We start from the raw sequence: 14,234 nt of genomic DNA, 5'->3' as shown, positions 1-14,234 counted from the left end.
AATATAAACATGGCCCAAAATATAAATAATCCAAATATCAATATCACAAAAAGAGTCAAATGTGATGAAATGGTCATCACAAAAGCCTAACTTGCATCCAGCGATTATATTGCAAAATAGAAAATCAAATTTAGGAGCACCTTCAGAGGTAAAAGCAGCCCAACAACAACAACGTACAAATGAAATGAGACAGTAGTAGCACTGAGCTCCCATTTAAAGGCATATGACAAAAAAAAGAACGCTCAAAGCAAGACATGACATGACCTAAAAACCAATTTAGCAACCCCCCCCCCCCCTCGGATCGGACCTTGGGGGCTGCGTTTCGATGGAGGTGAAATGCAACGGCGCCCATGTGCTGGTAGGTAGGTGAAAACTTTATTGATGAGCCTTATAGATGAGTTACTGCCTAGGGTTGGTCTGGCTCTTGATCCCGAGTGGTGGCCAACAGTCCATGACGTGCGGCGACCTGTCCAGCCCACTCTACTAGGCGCCTTTGTGAGGCCGGCTCGGAGCTGGAGACCGCGATCGCTCAACCCTCTTTGTCCGTGAGGTTGTAGCAAGATGGTGGTTGGAATTCTCGCCAGAGAAATAAAATGAGGTAAAAGCTGGCTCTCGGAGCCCCACAAAGAGATCATTCTGGTCTGTATTGGCCTGGGTGGATAAGGGCTAACAAAGCCGGTGAAAGGAATGTGCGAGCCTGGAGCTGTCTCCGGGTAATTTGTTGTTCTTTCGAGAGGGACATGTGTAGTGGGGAATAGACGAGTCTTTTGTCCCTGCAATGAAGGGTTATTTCATGATTGGTGACGACCCGGTCCTTAGCGCTACCCGGTCTACGGTGTGCCCTGCTCGATTGACGTACGCTCGAGCAAGAGAGTGGGCCACTTCTATGCCGGGGTTGCCTGCGTGGGCTGGCACCCAAACTATTTGAAGGGGTCGAGGTTCTGTGCAGCAAGAATTGAGAATTTTCGGGTGGTAGAATGAATCTATCCCCGTACAACATTCGTGATTGCTCTTTTAGAGCCACTCAGAATGAGTGTGGTAGCAGAGGAGGAAATTGCGAGCGCTATGGCTGCTCCTTCGGCTTCAAGTGAGGTTGTCGCCTTAATCGAGCACGAGGCTATGTGTCTGAGGTCATGCAATGCTACAGTGATGGCGTAGACCGAATTGTATATGTACTCAGCCGCGTCCACGTAGACCGCGTCTTTGTCGTTTGCACGAGCTTCACGTCTGGCCTGGTTGTGAACTGGGTGTACGTGTTTGGGCAGAGGGTTAACTATGAGTCTGTCCCTGATGTGTGTTGGGATGGCGTGGGTGTTGTTAGGGGGTGGACCTGTTGGCTGAATCTTTAGAGAGGCGTAAATGTGCCTACCTGTAGTTGTAGAGGAGAGTATTTCAACCTGAGCCGTGCGGTGAGCTTCAGTTAGTTCTTGTAGTGTATTGTGCACTAACATGCATAGGAGATGGGTGGTGGGAGCTCGTTGTGGGAGATTTAAGGCTGACTTGTATGCCTGTCTCATAAGCGCATCTACCTTCTCTTCCGCCTTTGTGAGGCAGAGGTAGGGAAGAGAGTAAACCATCCGATTAATCACGAAAGCCAGCACCATGCGACTCAGGTCATGTTCAAGCATGTCTCGGTGCTTGTTGGCTATTCTTCTAACCAATCAGATGGTTTGATATGTCGTGATTGTTAGTTTGGAGATGGTCCCGTGTGCTCTGTGATCTTAGTGCACATTAAAGGTCCCCAGGTGGTAGAAATTATTCCGCAGCCCTCCACTAGAGCACCTTTCTTCCTTTCTTCTTTCAGTCCCTCCTTTATCCCATCCCTGATAGCACAGTTCAGGTTCAGTTCAGAATACCTACACAGTGATGGTGACAAGTGAACAAGCACACATACCTTATCGGCTGGCGTGCAAGGATCAGGACTTTTCGAATTTGGCCATCATTACCTTTAGCCTTTTCACCATCTTGCATGCATCTGCAATAAGCACAGAAATGAAATCATTGCCGAGTTAATCAGTGCACACGAGTTCAACTGATTACCTTCACAGTGCTAATAGGGTTGAGGGCAGCATTTTGTTTTCTTGTATTTTGAAATTTCTTCATTGAATAACTCCCGATCCTTTGCATTCCTTTAATTCTTTTTGAGTCAGCATATACGTGACATAAAGAATCCATCTGAAGTATAGCCGGCATTCGTTCAAGCAGTGTTTTGCACTCCTTTAAGAACATTTTTAGCAGAAAAATGTATTACAGTTTATGGTACGCAAATCCTCTCATCCTGTCGCATATCTATTGAATTTCCTGAAGCAATGGTATCAAAGCCACGCATGTAGCCAGCATGAAGTATGTCTGGGCTGCATGAAGCGAGGTTGCCCAGCTCACTTTGAGGAAGCTGTGTTCAGCAGTAAGTGTTACTAGCGGTCTGTTCGATTCGCCTGCAGTACATGAACTGTTTCTCATAGTCGTACATGGACCATTTCTCATCGGTTTCAGCAGTGCAACATGGTGCCCTCTGCACGAAGCCAGTTGTTTAAAAAATGCAGACATCATGTAGGTCCAGATAAGGAAACGTTCAGGTAAACCTTCTTATTGGTCAGTGCCAACACGGTGCAGCCAGCGTAAACGTGGGAACAGATTATGCGGCTTGCGTGTTATGATAAAAAGCAAAAAACACAAAAAACGCATCATTGAGAACAATGCCCAAGTTGCAGCTATGCTTACATGACACGAGTAAATGCAGACAAACGCGTGCACCATATTGACACTTTAGTCATATTCAGAAAAATCACACGTGTGCTTCATGCCAGCTGCCATGCAATGTGCATGCACCCAGGCTGGTTCACGGCAGCATTTATTGCAATGTGCTGTTTAAAAATTCCTCACGCAGTTTGGGATGTTGGAAGCTATTGATATGCGCAGCACACAGATGACTGAAATTTGCCAGCAACGCCAAAACTAGCAGACAGCCAGACCAACACCTGAACTGCCAGAACAGGTGGTCGAAAATATGGGACTTCCAAATTCATGGGCTTCAAGGACCTGAACGCCCCTCATCATTTGGTCAAAGGCCAGTTTTGGTGTCCTAGTTTCTGCTTTTTAACCCGACAGCGTTAAAGACTGTTTCCCAAAAAATCCGATGTCAGCGTTGTGAGCAAAAAATCACAGGCATGGCTCTGGCAGGTAATGGCTGCCAGCTGTCATGACCAGGCACTGATCGGACATATGCTGTGCAACGTCATGTGACCATGTGACATGGCTTATTTGGCATTAGCTGCGTAGTCGTGTTCATTATTTCAGATGGGAAGTGATGGGGTATGGAACCCCCCAGGACCCTGGCATTCGGAGTCTGACATGCTACCCCTAGGCCACACAGGCACCTTCATATGACCTGGTTAAGCAGGGCTTCATATCTATGTCTGGGGATCTTTCACATAATGTGGTAGCTTACAAGTGCATGCTGAAGAGTATGTGCGAGTGTGTGTGAAGCGCGTGTATGCGAACGAGAATCTGCAAGGGAATCCGCAGACGGGAGCCGCTAAAGCTGTTGCATCATACCCTTAAAGGTGGAGCTTATGTGACCTCTCCCCACATTTTTTTTTCTACTTGGTATTCTGAAAAACTGCTCTTTGTATCGGAGAGAGGGGACTCTAAGGAATGCATTTTGATTATTAATTCAGAAGGTTCTAAAAACCTTCAGAGTTGCCCTTCAATAACAAGGGTACAGAAGCATTATAAATGTCATGGCAGAAATTGAATGCCTGCGCTTGAAATAGATTGAAAAAATTATACACCACGTGCTGAGCCACTGAGGCAACATAACGCACTGATGAAAACTATTTACCAACTGTGGTCTCTGCTGACTCCAGTTTCCTTTTCAGCACCTCATTCTCTGCAGTCAACTCCTCAATTTCCGCCTGGAGTTCAGGGATTTCCAGTGCGGCATTGCAACAGTGTTGCTGAAAATAGACAAAACATTGGGAACTCAGAGAAGCAATAAAAAGATTTCTGGATATGATGTAATTTGCACAATGCAAATTCAAACACTTTCGAATTGAAGGAAGTACCCTAGAAAAAATACTGCAAAGAGGCGAATACAAACAGCTGTAAAAAGCACTCGAAATTACAGTTAACTACTCATCACTAGCAAGCAGCCAACCTCAGTTGCAGGCCCAAAATAACCTTACATGTTATATTCCTGCACCTGTGCAGCTCATCTAGCAGGTTTTAGAATAAGTCAAGTGCAATACCAATTAAATGAATACTGGTCGCTCCACCTTTGCCTCCAGAGACATGTTTTGTGAAATATCTGCAGCATGATATGGATCTGTTGCTAGCTTGTAGCATCATGCCAAACGGACAGCACAGACCTCTTGAATGTGATCACAAAAATCAGCAATAAAGATATTCTAGTGCAGAAGCACATTCTATGAGCGTGCAAAAAAGGATTTTATGGCATAAAATACATTTAAAAAATATGGTCTTGCATACTCAGTATATTTCACAAACTGCAGCCAAAAATTGTGTGTTGGCACCTTAAATTGTCATGATGGAAAAGTTTGGTTTTCGGTTTGGCTTTTGAGGAAAGGAAATGGTGCAGTAATTGTCTCACATTTCGGTGAACCCCCGAACCATGCCATTAGGAAATGGAAGAAGTATCAGAGCTGTCTAGCCTTTGAGAATAAAGATAGTGTGATACAGGTAGTCAAATCGATTTTACAACCACAAGCCATGATATACACAAAAAAAATCTGGCACGCTTGTCAGACAGAAAAAAAAATTCTTTTATGAATGATTACAGAAGTGTAGACGCGCAATTTTTCGTTGCGTTTTTTATTCTTTATAATTATGCATTGCACAGTAATTTCACGGATCACCATGTGCTATTTGGCCGCTAAATTTATACAACCACTAACTTTATAATGCGGCTTCCCCACAGCTTGAGCTTTGCAGTGAATCAAAATAGTGAAGCAATTCTATACGCAGTTTTTTTTTTACCGCTTACAAGACCTATAAGAAAATTTGACGTCATAGCCGTCGTCTTGCTGTAGGAACCAAAACGAGCAAGGGAAAAATTCAATGATAATAGACTTGCATGTTGTAGGCCTATACCATGTGATGGTTCATGTTCAGTAATGTCTTACGCATCATTAACAAGACAACATGCAACCAAAATTTGGTGTCTGTACCCTTTTAAAGACGGTAGTACTTGACAGTATCCATACAGGCTGTCTTATCTAACGCTGCAGATTTTTCCTTTTTCCTGACAGAAATGCCGCCTCCTCAGCAATACATGAATATTTTGGGCTCACAGCACAAGCATCCGCACAAATATCGAATGAGCACTCATCAGCATTTCTGTGAGTTTGATCCGTTTAACTTTTTTCTCTGTGGGATGGAGCAACTGAAAGATGCTAATATTCGGGTACAAGAGGCCTCCTCTTCTGAACAGAAAGCTGTTAGGCTGACGATAAACATGCACTTTATTTCATTTCATTTCATTTCATTTATTTTTTCCCTTAAAGGCCCGAAGACATTACATAAGGGGGAAGGCATTACATAAGGGGGGAATAAAATCAAGGTCAAAACAGAGAAAGAATAAATGTATAAAAGAGAACAATAAAAAAACAGTATGTAACAGTTAAAATAATCTTGTGACACGTATACAACGCAAAGTGGAATGCACGGGATAGAAACAGGTAAAAAATGATATATGCAACACTCAATCAATACAAGAGAAAAATACGCTGCAAAAGACATGACATAAGAAAAGAAAAGTAAATATAAACAGCTGTTCAAAGTGCTGAGGTGAATATGGCACGAACTTTTTGCCCTCATGAAAAATGGTTGTTTATTTTATCCCGGAATGAATTGTGGTTAGGGCATGATGCGATGGTATTTGGCAGACCATTCCATAGTGCTATCGCATCCGGAAAAAAATGACTTTAGTGCTAAGGTGCGGCAGTTGATGCGTTGCGTGCAATACTATGGTCATGGCTTAGGCGGCTAGACGTCCTGTGCGGGGGTTGTAGCTTTTCGTGTCTCGTGCGTGGGTGATAATATAAATGATGTTGGCAGAGGCGAGATATGATTCGGCGTGACTGGAGTGATGGAATGGCAAGGGAGTGTTTCAACGCGGTGATACTTGTATTCCTTGAATAGCAAGATGTTACAAATCGGATGGCGCGATTATGTACGGCTTCAAGGTCAGCGGCGAGGTACGCTTGTGATGGGTGCCAAATGGGTGACGCATATTCTAGTTTTGGGCGAATGAATGTTATATATGCTAATTTTTTTTTTTATGTCAGGGGATGCGGCCTTCAAGTTACGGCGCAGGTATCCGAGTATGCGTGAGACTTTAGCGCAGATGTTTTGAACGTGAGTTACCCATGATAGCGATGGTGTTAAATGGAGGCCAAGATATCTGTAGGATAAAGCAGGATCAACGGAAAATGAGTCAATACTGTATAAATGTCAATAATAATAAATGCTTATCATATTTGGTGTCCTCTTCTTTTGTGCAATCTTTGCGCTGTTAATATGATAGTCCGTATCCAACACGCCCAAATTATTCTATTATGAATGTATTTTGAGACCAATCGCTAAGCAGCTATGACAAGGTGCATGCTGTAAACGAAAAATAAGCGGTAAGAACACACAGTTCAGTAAAGACTGATGGACACCCAATTTAAACCTTCAGATAACACAACCAAAAACTTCAGAAATTAGCATTTGTGATATCCCTAAATGCACGCACGTTTCTTCCATAGCCCTAAGAAAGTAAAAATGTAAATTTGGTTTGCTTTATTGGAGTTTAACGTCCAAAAGCAACTCAGGCTATGAGGGACGCCGTAGTGAAGGTCTCCGGAAATTTCGCCCACCTGAGGTTATTTAATGTGCAATGACATCGCATAGTACACAGGCCTCTTCAATTTCGCCTCCGTCGAAATTCGACCGCTGCGGCTGGAATCGAGCCCGCGACTTTTGGGTCATCAGCCGATCGCCATAACCACTGAGCCCCCACGGCGGCCGTGAATTTGGTGACAACTTAATGCTTATAATATGCAGATGTAGTTTACATGTAGTTTATGCCGGTGAACATATGTAAACTCGTCATGCAGCATGACAGGGAACCAGTTACGCTCTAATCTCCTAATATTTGCAATGTGAAACGTTTCCATTATCTTGCAAGCTAACTGACCGGGATGGTTGCAGACAGTGACTATATCTTGCTTCACATCAGTAGTGACATTGCACAACTAATTTAGAACTGGACCCTTTTCCATGCATCACTTGTGTCTCATGAACGCGCAATAACGCAATGAGGAGTCTGGCACATTTACACCCTTTGCCAAAAGTTTAGAACCCAGGGGGTTTGCTTCTAAGCTGTGTAGTGGCATTCCTGCAGTATTCATGGAAGGTCTATCAGTTGGAGGGGGCAAGGCCAAATATCTTCTTACCTCTAGCAGATTTACAAAACTGTAAATGCATTACAAGCCACACGTTATGGCTTTTGAACAAGGTTTTATGCACTGTTACAAAGTAACAGAATGACATACAATGCCAACCTTGCACCGAGTGTATCTGGAAGCAGGCCGTACACCGCATTCTGATCTCCTTGTTTCCTCATTTTGCCCTCTTATGTACCATCAGACAAATGCGTTTCCATTTTTAGAGGCATTAAAGTGAATCCCATCAAACCAAGAGGCAACGTTCTTAAGCCAATGTACCAGCTTATGCACGTAGGGACAACACCTAGTATCTTTTCCTGAGCACCCTGCTCCCTTTGCTGGTTGTCCATGGGGGGCTTCCTAAGTTTCTTTACCAGGACGCGCTACACAAAAACCAGAAGTACCTCAGGAAAAAAGCTATGTATTTTTTGCGCTCATGATCACGAAGAGGAGGCACCGAAGCATGCTGTTGCTATTGCCTTCTTCACTAATTTGGAACAGGTGATTCAAAATTCAATTACTGGCTTAGCCAACCTGAAATAGTGACACCAGAAGACATGAATGTTCTGAAACAAAAGATTAAAATCAAGGTACTGCAGTGCATCAGCTTCTGACAATTATACATTGAAATTCACGACCATTCCCCTCTCTTTGAAAACCTTTGGTACAGGGGTTTCAAACAAGCAGCCTGTGGGCCTCATGTGACCCACGGAGCTGCGGCATGCGTTCAATGGCACCCCCCCCCCTTCCCAAATTTCATTTCAGCGTGCTTAGAAATTTCAGCGTGCCTATAAGTTAATTCATGCAATTCAAACAATAAAATATCTTATTTATCAGGCAGATTACCTTCGTTGTTTTGCTTATTAACACATATGAAGCAAAAATAAAGCCATCATTATCACTGAGCCCCAATAAAACTTGTTGCTGGGCTAGTTGGTGACGCATACTTGAATAAAAAGTACCGTATCTGCGGGGAGGTTGAGCGCGGTTGAAAGAAGCACCATAAAGAAGCCTTCATCAAATGCGCCTTGGGAGTGGTCTACATCATTCCCCTGTCCTATGGAAAACGCTATATAGGGCAGACGGCGCACTGTCTCAATGACCGTTTAAGGGAGCATGCTTTAAACATAGCGAAACAAGATAAGCTTGAGAATTTAGTTTCACATGTTCTGACGTGCAAATGCAAGCCCCGCTTTAAAGAAGCAAATATTCTGGTCTGGAGTGCAAACACAAAAGCCAGAGTTTTGCTGGAGGCCTTCCACATCCACAAAAAAGCAAGTCATTGTATTAGCAACGCGTCAATAAGTTTGTACTCCTCCGAGCGCGCTTTTCGGGAAAGTTTTCTGTAAGAACAACACCACCTCTTACGTGCATGCCTGTTTTTATTTAGTTTTTTTTTCAATGCCTGTTTGTTCCCTCTTTTTTCGCTGCTGATACACTTGATTCAATGAAACTTGTAGCTGGGCTAGTTAGTGACACATACTTGAATAAAGATGAAGCGCAAGAGACGAGCACGGGAGGCTGACACGACAAGCGTTCGTCTTTGTCGTGTATCCCTCCCGTGCTCGTCTCTTTTGCGCTACATCTTTATTCAAATACACTTGATACCCGTTATTTCTGCGATTGTAGATATGTAATGTGATTTCTCTTTCTTTTTTCTGTCAAAAAGCCCAGCGCCGCCCTAGGGTTTTCTGCGCATGCGATGTGCACATTTATATATTGATAACTATTACGGAAAATAAAGCTAGTTGTTAGTACCGTTCGTGTTTGTGGCATCTTCCTCCCGTGCTCGTCTCTATTGTGCTACATTTTATTCAAGACTGAGCCCCAACTCTATTTTTTGCGTCTTCTGGCACGTGTCAGGCAAATTTTTTTTCTTTTCTTTTCATTGTCTTTATTTTCTTTTGGACAGAGAAGGAGACAGGACTAAACGCTCGTAAGCTTGACAGAGGTCCTGCCCCCTTTATCAACTTGGCAGTACAGTACACAGGCAGAGATTTTCAATTTTCCAAATAAACACTGAAACAAAATAACAAAACACTTTGTAAAAAAGCAGCGCTATGCATTGCAGCACAAACATAGGTATTAGAAAAACAAATAACTGGTCACGGGGAAACGAAAAAAAATAATAACAGGTATAGGTTTAAACTGAGTGCAATATTACGTAATCTTGCTAAGAAAAAATCACTTAATAACATCACTTGAATGCTGAAAGGGGTCAAACAATTCTTTGTTCAATTTATTTAATAATACTGGAACAGTATAAGAAAGACTGCTCGGTATAATATGCCCTAGGCGTCGGCACTAACCAAATTTTTTTATGTCTAGTCTGCAGGATATGCGTGTTTTTCTCAAGTTTTGCCAGATAACTGATATAATGTTCATCACTTTGTGAAGAGCGTTAATATATCATTAAAAGTCTATAATTGTTTAAACTATAGATTGGCAGGATTTCATATTTTAAAAACAAGTCATGTGTGGGGGAACAATGAGGAACACCAGCAATGCATCTTACAGCTCTTTTTTGAAGAAGGTGAAGCCTGGATAAATGTGTGACACCCGTAGTGCCCCAAACGGTACAACAATATTGTAAAAGAGAAAGAACTAATGAGTTGTATAGCAATAGCCTAACTTTGACAGGAAGAGTACCGCGTAGCCGCAACATGACACCGACAGCTGAAGACACCGAAGCGGTGGCCTTGTGGTAGAGCATCCGCCTCGCATTCGGGAGGTGCTGGGTTCGATCCCCAGTGCCGCCGGGTACCGACCGGTTTTTAATGGGTACAAGATTTCTTCCGGCCTGGTGCTCGGCTCTTCTGGGTGAGATGCTTGGGAAAAGAGTCTTGACCACAGTTGCTCTGATGGATCAGCGATAAGTTCCGCCGTCAACAACGTTAAATCCGCCTCTTGCGGTAGAAGCCCATTTGTGGCCCTTTTTGCCGGGGGTTGTGGCGTGCCCCTGTAATCAAGCTACTCGGAGGCCGGCTTCTGCCATCGAAAGAGAGAGAAAGAGAAACCAAAGAAAATTTCAGCCCTAAAAGACAAAGTACCACCACTGACTGAGTCGTCTGAGGTCATACCCCTGTTGTATGTCAGTTTCGGCTTGTTTCCATTTGCCGTTCAACTCAATCTTTGGTCCCGTGAGGGCCATATGTCCCCTTCTCTTTCTTCTTTTTTTTGTCATTATATATTTCTATATATTTTTTATTTTTTGAAATTTCTCTGTGATATATCTCTTGTTTTTTTTTTGCATTGCTGTCAACAAGCCTTTCCATCTGCTCCTCCTATGGGAAGCTCATCTGGTTTTAGCGGCTCGCGTGTCACCATGTGGAGCCACTTTGGGCGGTCTCAACCTGTTCCGCCTCGTCCGGGCCATCTTTCGGAGCCGCTCGGGGCCGCACATACGCGGACAGAGGCATACCGAAACCCACAATTGGCGGACGCATCCCATCTTTTGTTAAGCCCCACCACGTTTCTTCTTTGCTTTCCCCTTTTTCTCTGCTTTTGCTTCTCTCTCTCTCTCTCTTATTCTTTTTTTCTTTTTTCTTTTTTCTTGTCGCAGAAGCCGCGTGTGCACCCAGCCCGGTCTCCCCCTTTCGCTTCGTGTGTGCGTGTGTGTGTGTGTGCAGTGAGTTCACGGGTACGCGACGCGCCACCTTTGCTTCCCTAATATGCCATAGGTGTCAGCTGTGTTCTGTTCTCCCAGCCGCCCCCTCCCCCTTTTTTCTTCTCTTTACTTTTCTTTATTTCTTTTCTTTTTAAGCCTTCTGTGTGTCAAGTCCCATGCTATAAGAACACGCGCCCATGCACTGTATGTTCACTCTTGAAAAAGATCGGTCCTCCGATCGAAACGTCGAGTCAAATAAAAATGTTTCCTCAAATGAAGCGTATACTTCGACGTATATTATTTTAAGCAGTCAAGTACCTCATGTTTTCACAGCTATATATATATATATATATATATATATATATATATATATAGAGAGAGAGAGAGAGAGAGAGAGGGGGGAGAGAGAGAGAGAGAGAGAGAGAGAGAGAGAGAGAGAGAGAGAGAGAGAGAGAGAGAGAGAGAGAGAGAGAGAGAGAGAGAGAGAGAGAGAGAGAGAGAGAGAGGGGGACAGAGGGAGCGAAGTATACGCTTCCCTTCGTTTAAGGAAACATTTTTTTTACTCGATGTTTCGGTCAGCGGACCGATCTTTCGATCACTCTTGAAAAAGAGCGGTCATCGGATCGAAACGCCGAGTAAAATAAAAATGTTTCCTTAAACGAAGCGTACACTTCGCTCTATATTATTTTGAGCAGGGAAGAACGTCATATTTTCACTATATATATATATATTATATATATATATATATATATATATATATATGAAGGGAGAGCGAACAGTCACCGAAATCAACGTGCATAAGAAAATTTTAATTTTTTTATGTGTTGTGCTTATTAGTGGGACAATAATACTTTGATTAATCTGTCGCTTAAAGAAAATTACTTATAAAGCAGCAGAAAAAACAACCATGCCGCCGGTGGGATCCGAACCCACGACCTCAGAATATGGCGTCCGGTGCTATACCAACTGAGCTACGGCGACGGCTGTCCAATGCGCTGCTCTCCCACCCCAATAAACACCCAATAAACATAAATACCCACGAGAGCAGCATATTGGACAGCCGTCGCCGTAGCTCAGTTGGTAGAGCACAGGACGCGATATTCGGAGGTCGTGGGTTCCGATCCCACCGGCGGCATGGTTGTTTTTTCTGCTGCATTATAAGTAATTTTCTTTAAGCGATAGATTAATATAAGTATTATTATCCCACTGATAAGCACCAAAACATAAAAAGAAAATTAAATATGCCTTCTGCACCTTAGTTAAGGTGACTGTGGGCTCCCTTCACAGGTTTGTCAAGCGAGCCCCCATTTCCTTGTCTGCTTTATATATATATATATATATATATATATATATATATATATATATATATATATATATATATATATATATATATATATATATATATATATATATATATATATATATATATTGTGATCATAGTGTTCATTCTGCCGAAGGCCAGAACCTAGTCGCAACATTAGCATAAAGACCGTTGCTTTTTCTGCCGTTTGTCAACTCTGTTCCTTTATATATATATATATATGTGTGTGTGTGTGTGTGTGTGTGTGTGTGGACGCGAATATCGCGTCCGGTGCTCTTACCAACTGAGCTACTGCGACGGCTGTCCAATCTGCTGCTTTCGTAGGTATTTATGTTTTGCTTGCAAGCGAACCTTGAGAGTGTTTACCAGCGCCGCCCTCGTTCTACCGGTTTGGATCCCACCGGCGGCATGGTTGTTTTTTCTGCTGCTTCATAAGTAAATTTCTTTAAAAAAAAACTAATTGATTGGCACTAGATATTAAAAAAAGAAGCATTCCCCTATGCACCATGATTTCGGTGACTGTTGGCTTCCTTGATATATATATATATATATATATATATATATATATATATATATATATATATATATATATATATATATATATATATATATATATATATATATATATATATATATATATATATATATATATATATATATATATGGGGTGAAAACAAAAGGATAATAAGGCGGACGGGGGATTGGGGTAGGGCGGCAAAAAAGCGAGAAAGAAACAGACAAAATAGAAACATGGGCTCCAACATCGATGCGTGGCTATGAAGCGCCGCTGGGCAATAATTTCCCGTGAGGAGACACACGAAAATGTTCGGAAGGAACGAAACAAACTTCGCGAGTATGGGGGTAAGAACAGACCCGACTGGAGTTTGCGTTTAATTAAACAATGCTTCCCCTCCGCTAATTCTCCTCGAGCAGGTCGTCGAATCGAGGCCGCCGGGAGTACAGACTAGTGTGGTTTGAAGGTTATTACATTCGTTTAGGTCCAACGCACCAAGAAACATTTCAAACGTGACGGTGATTTGGTCCGCATTAAACATGACGGTGCGGGATAGATGAACTCTCCGGCTAGCTAAGCTCATGCATTTTATTCAGCGTTCTTTTAAAAATGAATTCTGTTAGAGCATTTTAATCTGAGTAGGTTTAGCCTGACGTGATCACCTTCAAGTCGCGTTAGTTTCCAAGGCTTGTGTATCGCAAGGAAAAAAAGGAAAGAAAACATGAACTGGCCAGCAACGCTTAAGTTTTCTGAGATTTTCCCAAACGTTGCTCATGAATACTGCACATTAAAGTATAATGAGAGGAAGGAGAAGAAAAGAGTCTGGGGCGTTGAATAAGAAATATGAAGGATATACAAGGGTTAATCCGTTTTTGAGAGGTTTAGGATCATTTGGACTGGAGACCATGGATAAAAGGAAGAGTTCCAGGTTTTGTGTTCAGATCTTCTAGAATGGCATTACACTTGTGAATAAAACAGGATCCACGTTGTTCGCTTTCTCGCGTTGTTCGTTGTTCGCTTTGAAGCCCCCTTAAAGAATTGTTAATTTTAGTGCGTCAAATCAATGTTTGTATAAGGGAAGATTTGGGATCGACTTGGTGTGGGCGCGGTGATTGTTAGTCCGAATGCGCAATGGAGTGTCAGTTTATGTATTGCTGCACATATGAAGGAAGCTAACAGTCCGCGAAATCAAGTAGCATTGGCGAATGTTTCTATTGTTTTTTTTTAATTTGTGGTGTGCGGATCAATGCTAAAAATAATGTAAATATTTTATTGCTGAAAAATATTTGATAAGAAAGCAAAAGAAAAACATATTATAGATAGATATTTAAATATTGTAACGTA

Source organism: Amblyomma americanum, chromosome 1 (assembly GCF_052857255.1).
Source record: "Amblyomma americanum isolate KBUSLIRL-KWMA chromosome 1, ASM5285725v1, whole genome shotgun sequence".
Classification (NCBI taxonomy): Eukaryota; Metazoa; Arthropoda; class Arachnida; order Ixodida; family Ixodidae; genus Amblyomma; species Amblyomma americanum.
The sequence above is the reverse complement of the archived record's forward strand: the minus strand, read 5'-3'. Positions refer to the sequence as shown.